The following is a 12,633-nucleotide window of genomic DNA, read 5'->3' on the forward strand; positions in this document are numbered from 1 at the left end:
CGTTTTTGCTACTATGGGTATGGTACTCAATTTGAGATGTTTATAGACAGTTGGAAGATTGGATGGTTATGTGAGAATATTAGAAAGCCAATGTGAGAGCTGTTTCCGATAAAAAAAATATGCCAGATATTTGGTTTTCAATAAGGAATATAATTAGGAGAGGATTTTATTTTAATGCTTGAGGATGGCATGAGTGCAGTGAATATCTAATTGTTTCCCTCAAATGGGGCCAGGAATGGGAAAGAGTGATAGAATAGGCCTGGGTGTCCTGGGTATTGTCCTTAAAAATTATTTTCTTTGCATGTGTTCTGCACCACGAAGAAGTGGCTCACCATTGCTAACCACATGTTGGCTGCATGGGTGAAATGTTTAATACAAAAGAACAACACAAGATTGATTGGAGGACATTAAAATATCTTATGTCCTAATGGTAATTGAATGTATATGAAGGCAAACATTGATTTAGGCTATTTTCTGGTTGAGTACTTTGTACTAATGTTGGTTGTAGTCAGGACACATGTGTGTTAATAAATACATTATGATGGGTATGAAACATTGTTTTGAGTAATAGAGTTAAATTTGTTTTACTTCTATTAACAGGTGTTTCATAATTTCACTACCCCAATCATTACTCTCTGTCGCCAAACACCCACCACTATCACATCAACTGAGCACACCAGGAGCGACACACTCTCAACTAACAATCCCCACAAGGCCAATCTTGCCAGTTTGGTCTCTAACCTTAGCCTCCTGCGACTGAAATCCCCTCAGACACTCCCCTCCCTACCCCTGATAATCTGAACCCTCCCTCACAATCTTCCCCAACCCCCTACACAGCCCCTGTTCCCCTGACCCTGACTCCCCCCGGATCTAACGCCATTTCCAATCCTATGGTCTCTCTCCCCCCTCCTTCCTCTGCATACTCCCCTTCCGCTGCCCCACTCCCACATACACAACCTACCTCCACCTAATCTCTCTGTCATGACCCAGAACTAGGACACCCTGCCTAGAAATTCTCTCCCTCCTCACCTGGACACTAGTCTTACTTCTCCTCCTCTAAACTCCTTGAATGGGAACATGACAAATCCGGCTCCCTGTGTACAACCTTTACCCTCTCCTAATCCCAGGGACTCCATCCAGTGCCTTGAGACCCTCATGGGTATGTAGAGCGCTCTACAAATGGTTGATTGATTGATTGATCCTATCCCTGACCCCTGTTAAATCTCCCTCCATAGACCCAAGCCAGTCTCGACCCCTGCCTAAAACCTCAAACTTTTTCAGTTCAATAACACAGGATTGACACACCTGTCAGCCACCAACCTATTTGTGATGTCAAATCTAAACTCTTGACCAGAAACATCAAAAAAGTCCCTTTATCTGAACTTGAATCCATGATTCATCCCCATCTGCAACTCCACCCTCATCATGGAAGGCTGATGATCTCACTACACACTTTAACTAAAAAATGACAGAGGTTTTAGACCAAGTAGCTCCACTCAAACTCAAACAACAGAGGCGAACCAAATCGAAACTCTGGTTTAACATGGAGCTAAACGATGAACGGCGTCAACTCAGACAAACGGAAAGGGCTTGGAGGCTTAACCCCTCGACCTTACACCTACCGCAACTTAGATCTGTTTGGCAGTCATATAAAAACACATTTTCAGTGAAAAGGAGTACTTTTTCCGCAGACAACTAGATCTGGTGAAAAACAGACCAAGAGAACTCTTCAGCATTGCCAAAAGCCAAACTAACAGCACTCCCTCTCAAGATATCGAAGCCACAAATGAGCGATGTGAAGAAATTGCCACCTTCTTCACTAATAAAGTCTCTAAAACTGATCAATCCTTCATACAAACCGCAAACACTCCTTCCCTCATAACCTGCCCCCTTCTACTTACCTCGACCATGCAGAAAGAGTTCTGTATAAGGACAATCAGACCGGCCTCCAGCTAAAAAACAATGCGCACTGGTCAGACTTTGAGCTAATGGCGGAAAACGAGGTCTTCAAGATAATTTCTAATCTAAAAACTTCCTCCCACACCATCGACCCCCTCCCTTCCACAATCATAAAAGAACACAACCACACCATTTTCCCTTTCTGGACAAAAATCATCAACGCCTGTCTAACCTCAGGCTGCGTCCCAGATTCACTTCAACTAGGACAAATCACGCCCATTCTCAAGAAACCAGGGGCCGACCCTAATGATCTTCACAACCTCAGACCTATCTCAAACCTCCCATTCCTTGCAAAAACATTGGAGTCATGTGTTCTCCACCAACTAAATAATTACATTGATGAGTTCAACCTCCTCGACACCTTTCAATCAGGATTCAGGAAAGGCTGTAGCACGGAAACAGCCATACTCAACGTCTCGGACGACATTCGCAAAGCCTTAGATGATGGTGATGCCTGCCTACTCATCCTTTTTGACCTATCTGCGGCATTCAACACAGTAAATCATCCAGATCTCCTGGAGACCTTGTCGAAGCGCTCCGGCATAAATGGATCTGTACTAAAATGGTACACCTCTTTCCTCCAACATCGCTCACAACAAATTAAAATCAACTCCTGTCTCTCGAAGCCAACAAAAGTCACACTTGGGGTACCACAAGGCTCGATCCTTTCCCCGTCCCTCTTCAATCTCTTTATGGAGACCCTCACAATCATCTTGAAAAAAGCTGGAGTGAATTACCACCTTTACGTGGATGACACCCAAATCTATTTCAAAATAAAGTCCCCCGATGACATCCAACACCTCAATACCACTTCTAACGGAGATCCAAACTTGGTTCAACATCAACTACTTAAAGCTCAACCCAGATAAAATGGAACTGATCCTATTCTCTCCAAAAATCAACCATCGTCCTATCCAAGAGTGGCTCAAGAATCTGGTTGCCCTAAACTGCCCCCTCGTTCTATTTGACTCAGTTGAGTCTCTAGGCATCACCCTTGACAAGAACCTATCAATGGAGACCCACATCAAAACTGTTCAAAAAGTGCTCTTTTCTCTCTAAAACACCTCAAGAAATTGAAACCTTTTCTTCCCCTTGATGACATCAAGACAGTAGTTCAATCCCTTGTGTTCTCTAAAAACGACTACGGGAACGCCATCCTTACAGGGACTCCAAAAGCTCACCGAGCCCCTCTAAGGGCAGTACTGAACATGGCAGCTCGACTTATATCTGGAGTAAAAAAAATTTAGCATATCACTCCAGCTCTCAACTCCCTTAAATGGCTTCCCATGGAAGGGAGATGTATTTACAAGCTGGCCTGCATCACACACAAAACCCTCCACTCTCCGGCCCCCAACTACCTGAACAACAAACTGGTAAGAGCAGGTCAAGCCAGAAGCTTCAACTCACTCCTTCTCATTACGTCAAAAATGAAAAAGAAAACCACCCAATACCGATCGTTTTCTGGCAACGCTCCCAGGATATGGAACGCTCTCCCTGGAGTCCTCAGATGCAACCCCTCCTTCTCCTGTTTCAAAAGGGACCTCAAAATCCATCTCCTTAACAAATACTTTCCTGAACAGCGTCAACTAACCTAGACCTCAATATTCCGAGTTGACTCCCATTCAAGGATTGTTGGTGAATGGACTATGCTAATCACCTTGTTTTCTTTGTGTATGTGAAGCGCTCTGATACCTACGGGTCTAGCTAGTGCTATACAAAACTTTTAAAATAAAAATAAAATAAAAATAAAATAAAGGCAGGTTACTACCCTGGTGCCCTTGGACCTGCACTGTAGAACCGGCCTCATGATGTAGTTTGACGAGATCAATAGACACAAATTGCTTGTGTTTGCTACTGGCAAGTGGCAGTAAAAGTACAGTTCTGGGACCTTCAACAGCCAGGATAGGCACATGTGCTCTTTAACCCCTTGCATGCGGCCGCGATTCTGCGCCTGTGCGGCAAAATCCCAAGTGGGCGGGTTCATGACGGCCCCCAGCCGTCATCAGCACATGAGCACCGCGGTGCATGATGGACGGGGGCCGTCATCAGCATGCAAGGGGTTAAGATGGCCCGTATTCCTTCTTGTCAATTACTTTCTATCGGACTAGATCTCCGACCTTTGGAATCCAACCAGGAGTTGCCAGAGCTTCTTTCACTTCACAAGTGGTGGAACGTTGTCTCTGAAGTTGGTAAGGTACTGTAAAACATCCAAATGTTCACTGACATCAAAAGGCATTTCCACCACTACTGTACTGGGACTGTCAAGGTATGGAACCCGCATCTTAATCCCAAACAGGACCTCATACTCAGGACTGAGAATGGACAAGGATCTAGTATCGATCCGGTTTTGATAGATGTGACAATAATCTTTATTTGATCGATAGTAAGCGCCTTGAAACTGGTCAGAGCATTGTCCAAAGGCAGATCAGAAGGAGCTATTATCATGGGGTTCGGGGTAAAGGCCTGGTAAATATCGTTGACTTTAGAAAAAAAGAAATTAACCAATGCATCACAAAGTAATTGTGAGGGAGGCGGGGTAAGATCTGGGGCATTACCTGACAGTGTTCTAGTGATGTCATATAATTGCCTACTTGAATTTTTGGCTTTTTCTATTTGATCCGAAAAAAACGTTTTTTTTTGCTTCTGTAATCATAGCTTTATAAACAGTCAATGACTCTTTATATTTGGCCATGCCCTCTGTATCATAGTTTTTTCGCCACTGCCTTTCCCTGTTTCTACTCAGTTGTTTTTGCCTCCTTAGTTCCTCTGTGTACCATGGGGCAGAAGGTGTAGTTCTGTTCCTAGATACAGTTTTAATTGGTACCAAGATATTGGCGGATTGGCCTAGCCAGTCATGAAATTGTTGGGTAGCAATATTAGGATCAGTAGGCAGCGCTGGACAAGTACTATCCAATAGCTTTGTTAATTTAGTCTGGTTCATGTTTTTCCATACTTTAAAAGATCCTGGGATCGGGGTAGTGAACTTTTTCTTCGATATTTCATTGATTGTCAGTCTGCTAAATAAAACATAGTGGTCAGTCCAGGGCAAAGGTAAGATGTTTGATATATGTAGGCCCTCCACATTTGAAAAGATACCATCTAAGCTATGTCCGGCTTGGTGGGTGGGGGAGGTAACCATTTGTCTAAGCCCCAGTGTAAGAGTTCAAGCATCAGCCGATAACTGTGGCCGTACCCACAGGAATCAAGACCTGGAATCCACTGCTAACATGATGTATTTGTAAGATCCATCGAAGTGTAAGGGTCCAAAGTGGTCCAGATAAACACAAGCCAGAGGCTTGTCTGAGACCAAATGCTGTGTCCATGGTGGAAGAGCTGTGGTGGACACTTTGAGTTGCTGACAAATACCACATTTAAGGACACAGTCAATGACCTGTTTGTAAAGTCCTGGCCACCAATACTGTTGCTGAAATAGTGAAATTGTAGCCACAACCCCTCCGTGAGAAGATGGTAGACAGTCATGTACTCCTAGGATCAGTCCTAAGCAGTGTTCTGAATTAGGTAGTACTTTACCCCCACTGTGAGATATGAGGAAATGAAATGTTTTGCGTACTTAACTGGTAGGAGTCTTTTAGTTGAAAACCTTTCGATATGTGGGTGCCATGGCACTCTGCATTGACAGCCATTATGATATCTCTATCTATTCTCGAACAGGAACAAGTAATTGAGCAACTGAAGCAGTGTGCCCTGTGACTTTATGGCTTCATCAGACATTTAATTCACGGTAATGTGTATTCCTACACGTTGGTGGCTCCGTGTGTGAATGACATTAGCCTGTGGCAGTTTATTTTAAGCTTAGCCCCTTTTTCCCAAACCATCTTATGCTTGATTGTGTACCCTTTGGAATCTTTGAATCCATTCTGGCTCAAGTAGTGTAAATACTCATTGTGAGACTGGACACAATAATACGAATAACACACTATAATTGTGGGGAATTTAGGATCCGTATTTTCTAGTGCAGAATTAGAGCTTTCAGTTCAGCCGGCTGCGCAGTACAATCACCAAGTGACTGCATGTGGGTTATATGAGGTTGGAATTCTCCATTCCTGATATCACTCTTTACCTTTGAGCAAGCGGAAGATTATTGATTTTTTGTCCGTAATGCAGGCTGGACAGAACCATGAGTGTTCAATAAAAATCATACTGATCTAGAGGCATTATTTAATTGGGCAGCAAATATTTGTGTTTGTATTGAAGTTTGGCTTGTGTTAGTAGTGTAGAGTCCAATATGTAATCTACATCTGCTGCTGAGAGTGAGTTGGCCCATTGTATTCATCTTGGATGTAAAGCTTTTGTGTTTGGATCCCTGACCTTTGTGACAGTCTCTAAGGTTGGACTGAGAGTCATGTGTTATTCATTTTCCCAGATCCAATGATCTGTCTTTCACTACAGCTGTCTGTACTGCTGTCAGGATATTTTCTGTCAGTGCAAAATGCATTTCTGCATTTGTATGTAAATGTGATTTATATGCTGTTGGTACAATGATTGTGACATATGTGTATCTTCATGTAACAGGTTTGTGGTGTTAACCATGTGTGTAGGTGTTCTGAAGCTAACATGTCAGCTTGTACTGAACGTAAAATCTGTGTGGATTCAGATGTCCAATGTGTACTTGGGAAGTCTGGACAAATCAGGTTGTAAAATGATTTTACCAATTGTGCATAATCTGGTATGTAGCTATTGCCAAAATTTAGAAAACACAATATTGAGTGTAGTTTTTTCAACGTATTTGGTGGTTGTAGAAGCACACACTTCTCTAAAGAATGTGTCACAAGGCTTTTGCCTGCACCTCTTAGCTAGTATCCCAAGAACAGGATGCTGATATGGGAAATCTTTGATTTTTTTAAATTACATTTGTAGCCCATGTGAGCAAATCCCAGAATTATGCGATCTCTTCTGGTCAAGTGTGTTGTCCATCCACTAAGTATATGTTATTAACATAGGATAATGCTTGGTCATGAAAATCTTGTAATAGTTCTGTGACCCGGGCTGAAAACAGCCCGGACTATTCTTAAACCCTTCAGGCAATCAACAGAACCATTTTTGAGAAACAAGGGCGCGGAATGCCGTGAAGTATCTGCTTTTAGGTGGTATGATTGGCAGAAAAACCTATTTGAATATCTAATTTGATTTTGTATTTTTTACGTACTATATTATTCACTAGTGACGCGCCATGCATGTTTTGTACCACAAATGTGTGTGTAGCAGTGTTCAAATATCTGTAATCTAAAACTAAAAATATGAATGGTTGGTTTCATTACTGGTAAAAAGGGATTATTAACTGGTGAGGTGCAACTTTCTATTACACCTTGGTATTGAAGTTGTGTGCGTATCTCTCTAGCTTGTTTTTGGCCTCATGTTTAATGGGATATTGTCATTATGGTTGTGTGGTGGACCTCATACATAGGTACAATGTGGTAGGAGATCCATCATTCCCCATGTGGTTGCAGTATAATGCTGGAGCTTGCACTAAGCCCCACTTATTGGTGGATGTATGTTTAACAGATTCTGAAATTAGATTGGAAAAAGCTGATGAAATTACTGTTTCTCCTTGATGGCAATCCCTAACAAACTCAGGTGGACAATATTTTTCAGTCAAGACGATCTCGTAGCTGAATGAAAAGTTCTACCAAAAGAGAACAATGATAGTATGTTGTATATCCCCCTCAATCTGGAGTTGTAATTCATAAAATTGACAAGCGGCACTCAGTCTCCGGTCCTATGTTTCCACATGGATGTAGTCACTCATTGTTACTGCCACCAGACACTCCATAAGATTGCTGCAAACTATCATGACTACTGCTGTGCTGTCCAGCATGGTCAGAGCCCACTCCCTGTTCAGAAGCCATGTCCTCAATATCTGTGACATGCTTGGATTCAATCCCTGTCACTTACTTATTTTTAAATTGAGGCTTTGATTTGGAGGATTGTCTTCCTTTTTCATTACATAGTCAGAAGAGCATTTTGAGTCATTCTTTGGATTCATGTACTCCTTTGATCTGTGCTCTGATTGTCTTCCTCTCTCCAAGTGTTTTTTGGATGACTCCTGAAAGGAACAAGAAGGGCTTGAATCTGTATGCATCACAGTTATGCAAATTATAGCACTTTTCAGTGGACTTTTGAGGAGGTCCACCCTGTGTTTTAGTCTTTTGTTTATTTGTCTTAATAACCCACTTTTTTGAAGACTCAGGCACCTGCTTTACGTTGCTCTTTTCAGAATTGCCCTTAGGGGCTCTTTGTGGTGTTTGGGACCGCCGACCAGATATGTGGCGGTCTCACCACTGCTATTAGGATGCGTTTGCCATACTGGTGGGCGCATCCTGGGCCTTTAACATTGCGGGTGGTGCCTCTGGCTGCAGCGCCGTCCACAATAAATGGTGTAAATCCGTTCAGTAGCTACAGAGAAATTCAAGAAATAAAAAATGAGCATGAGGAGGAGTCGGGTAAAAAGGGGACATGGCCTCGGAGCACTCTCAGCAATCCAGCTGTATGGGGCTTACTGGAGGTACCTTGTGGGCTAGTTGGCCCCCAGGGACCCTCATGAGGAAAGGGGACTTTATCCCCCAACCAGTATGCGCGATTTCAGAGTGGTGGAGAAAGGGGGCATGGCCTGTGTCCACCTCTCAGCAATCCCACTGTGTGGGGCTTACTGGAGGTAAGAGGTAGGCTAGTTAACCCCTTAGAACCCCCAGCAGTGAAGGGGACTTTAATCCCCATTAAAGAGTGCACCCAGGAGCGCATTTTCAGAGTGGTGGGCAAAAGGGGCATGACCTGTGTGAGAACTTAGCAATCCTGCTGTGGGGTACTTACTGGAGGTAATAGGAGGGGTAGTTGGCCCCTAAGGAAGTCCTTGGGGGCCAAGTACCCCTCTTGTTACCTCCAGAAAGTCCCACACAGTAGGATTGTTTAGACATCTTCGGAGGCCATGCCCCCTTTCTCCACCACTCTGCAAACGCACCTCATGCAGACTACTGGATGGGGGATGAAGTCCACTTTACTTCTGAGGGACTTTGGGGGCCAAGAAGCCCTCCTGGTACCTCCTGTAAGTCCTATGCAGCAGAATTCTTGGGTGCTGTGGTCGGAGGCCCAGCACCCTTTCTGTACGACTCTGCGAACACGACTACTAGTTAAAGTAGCATGTTTCTGCACCTCTGACTTAGAGTAGTTTTAATCCCTCTGCCCTATTATATACTAGGGCCTTACAGGGGAGGTCATGCCAATCACAAGGGTACCCCAACCCATAGTGTACCCTAGTGTATGTAGCTATTTTCACTGTATTCTAAGTGTCTTTTAGCAGAGCACTGGCTCTAGGCCTGGTATGTCCGAGTCAGTTACCACCAGCACTACTAAGTACGAAATTGGGGGCACAGGATGACTTTGCAACAAGGCCTCTTTCTGCACCTCTGTTGGTTCTTTCTGAATATCTTTTGCTTCTTTCTGCACCTTTCTTTGTCTTTCTGGACTTCTGTTGCATCTTTCTGCATTTCTCTTGATTCTTTCTGCATCTTTCTTCCTCTATGTGCACATGTCCTACCTCTGTAGGCATAGCTAGAAATAAGCATTTAAAAACCTTAGAAATTCACTGAAAAAAACATAGGTTTCAGGGACATTATAATTAGTAATTAGCATTTAAAAACCTTAGAAATTCACTAAAAAAACATAGGTTTCAGCCACTTTATGGTTAGAAATTAGCATTTAAAAAGCCTTTGAAATTCACTGAAAAAAACATAGGTTACAGGGACATTATAGTTAGTTGGTCATTTCACTTGTACAAAGCCAGAGAAATGTGTCCGTTATAGTTAGTTCAGCTAACTATAACTCGCGCCCCCACAATGCACTGCTGAGGACGTCACATCTTACATCATCCGTGACATGATCAGTGTCATCACGGATGACATCACTGATGACATCTCAAATCCCAATTTAATTGAGTGGTTTCCTGTGAACCATGTGGGAGAGTACATATCCTCTCACTTACCTTTACCACTGATCAAGACGATGAGGGCTAAATTAAATTTGAAATATCTGAGGACTTCTCTTCCGACCAAAAATCACAATGACTCCAACTGTTGACCCTTTTATACTCACGATCTTCTCTAAATTTGGCAAGGACCCATGAAAAGTAGTGGACAAACCCTGGTCCACCTGTCAGGACATTTGGATGTTGTTGGGCCCCTGGCTCGTATATTTGATTTGGCAGAACCCACATGCCTCAATCATTCCCCCATTGACCCTGAAGTTCCTTCTTTATGGGTGCAAACAACGTTTAGCTTTCTAGGCAATGATAACTCTGCTATCACTCATAAGCATCGCAAAGGACTATTGTTAAAACTGGATCCCAAGTTAGTTAACCTAGCAACAATTTACCCTGGAGTTAAGAGGGAAGGCCTTCTGTTTGGAGATTCCTTCATATGGTAACTGAGCAAATATGTGTCCACTTTCCAATCTCTTGATAATGTGCAACAATATCTGAAGAAGGTCTTCTCTCAGCATGTTTTCACCAGGGCCGGTAGAGGCAGGAGCACTTTACCAGCCACAACTTCCACAACCAAGGTTCCCGAGGCTCCTTCAACTCTGGATTTAAAGATTACAAGCCTCAATCCTACCCCCAGAGAGGTAGAGGGTTTTGAGCCCTGGGCCACAAAGGTTCCAGATGCAACCCTTAAACAGGTATGTCTTTCTTCTGGCCTTCCCGTAGGACACTCTCTTCAATTCTTCCTTCCAAAGTGGAATTCCATAACTTCAGACTGATGGGTGTTAAACACTGTTCAAGGTTATTCTATAGAACTGTGTCCAGGCCTTTAAAAACAGTGTTTCCCTCTGCCCAAAACATTTCTTACGAAATGTCCAACCTCTTTTCTAAAAGTGGGCCATGCAAATTACCTTCCCCGAACCCTTACATTTTCTCAGCTTGATTTTTCTCGTCCAAAAGAAAAACAAGAAAATCAGGCCAGTCATTAATCTCAGACAGTTCAACCAATTTGTCATTTATGGACATTTCAAGGTGGAGACTATTATCCATCCCAGAGATTTGTTGCTTTAACACAACTGGATGGTTCATTTGGACCTTTAAGACGCTTATCTCACTGTGTGTATTTTCCTGCCCCTCAGAAAGTTTCACCAATTTCCGTGGCAAGGTAAAACATATTTTTTCCTCTCTTCCTTTTGGACTTTCTCAGCACCATGGTGTTTTATCAAGCTAATGAAACCTGTGGTCACTTTTCTCAGAGCTCAAGTCGTCCGGCTCATCATCCATGTGCACGATATTCTTTTAATTCATCAAAATCATTCAACTCTCCTATCTCAGCTACATCGTACATGTTCCCATCTGTCAGATCTGAGTTTTGGGATCCACAAAGAAAAATCTGTTGAATCTTAACAAGCAGATATAGTTTTTAGGGTTTCTTATAAACTCTTCCAGTGCAACTCTCCATATTCCTTCAGTGAAAATAAAGACTATCAAATCCTTTCGGAGCTCAATAATATCTCTCAGAACCTTAGCGAGAATTGTGGGTCTTCTCTCTTCCTCCATACAGGATATTTTTCCAGGTGCTCCTTACTATTGTGCGCTCTAAAGACTAAAGATTGACAACTTATGCAAAGGCCTGGCCTATTCTGACCCCATCATTCTACATCCAGAATCCCGCTTAGAGTATCAATGGTGGATAGACCATTTAGATGCCTGGAACGGTAGAACTATTTCTGTATCAACCCCCGATCTTGCGTTAGAATCAGATGCAAGTCGAATGGGGTGGGGCTCCCGATGTGGACCAATCTCGACTGGCGGTACTTGGTACAGCGTGAAGTTCAGATTGCATATCAATTCTTTAGAGTTGCTGGCAGGCTCTTTTGTGATCAAACGCCTAGCAAAAGACAAGGTTCACTGCTGCATCCTTTTTTTGCATGGACAAGCACACTGCTGTCCATTACATCATCTGGACGGAACCTGATCAAAACCCTGGAACTAGCCAAAAGCTTTTGGGAATTCTGACTCTGAAACAACATTTCTGTGCTTGCCGAATACTTGACAGGAGTTGTCGACTCTGTAGCAGACTGGCATTCCTGCCCCTTTCAAGACTCGAGCGATTGGAAGCGTTCACCCTTCAGTATTTCAGTCTCTGCTTCACAAATGGGGTCCTTTCCAGATAGACCTGTTTGCTTCCAGACTTAGTTGTCAAATTCCTCTATTCTACAGTTGGCACCCAGATCCCTAAGCCTTTGCTTCAGATGTTTTTCTTTAGGATTGGTCCCTTTCAATCAATTATGCCTTCCCTCCTTTCATAATGATAAACAGGGTCTTATCCCAGGTCAGACAACAGAAAACAACACATCATAAGGAATGCTCTACTCAGACTCCCCCTTCAGGGCAGCTGTTTTCTCCTATGGATGTTACAGATGTACCTGTTTCTACTGCTTCTACTATTGTTATCCTGGTTCACAGAGCTATTCACTTTTCCAAGGAACCATTGACTGTGACTTTGGCACTTTCGATTGCATTATCCATTTTTCCTTTATTCAATGTTCATCCATAATTTCTCACACAAGAAAAGAGGACTGTTCGCTGTCAAGCTGAGTATTATCGGTAGTACTGTACTGCTATTGGTTACTGTTGTGCTACATAGTTCGTTTCCATTGACTGGTTGTTTCCAGGCACAT

The 12,633-nt window shown here is 43.0% G+C and overlaps 1 protein-coding gene across 1 annotated transcript in view; it reads left to right on the forward strand.

Annotated features, from left to right (window-relative positions):
- The window catches only part of LOC144755902 (putative ferric-chelate reductase 1), a 328,302-nt gene that overhangs the window by 274,830 nt on the left and 40,839 nt on the right, over positions 1-12,633 (forward strand). The window lies entirely within an intron of this gene.

This window comes from Lissotriton helveticus, chromosome 1_1 (assembly GCF_964261635.1).
Source record: "Lissotriton helveticus chromosome 1_1, aLisHel1.1, whole genome shotgun sequence".
NCBI classification, from domain to species: Eukaryota; Metazoa; Chordata; class Amphibia; order Caudata; family Salamandridae; genus Lissotriton; species Lissotriton helveticus.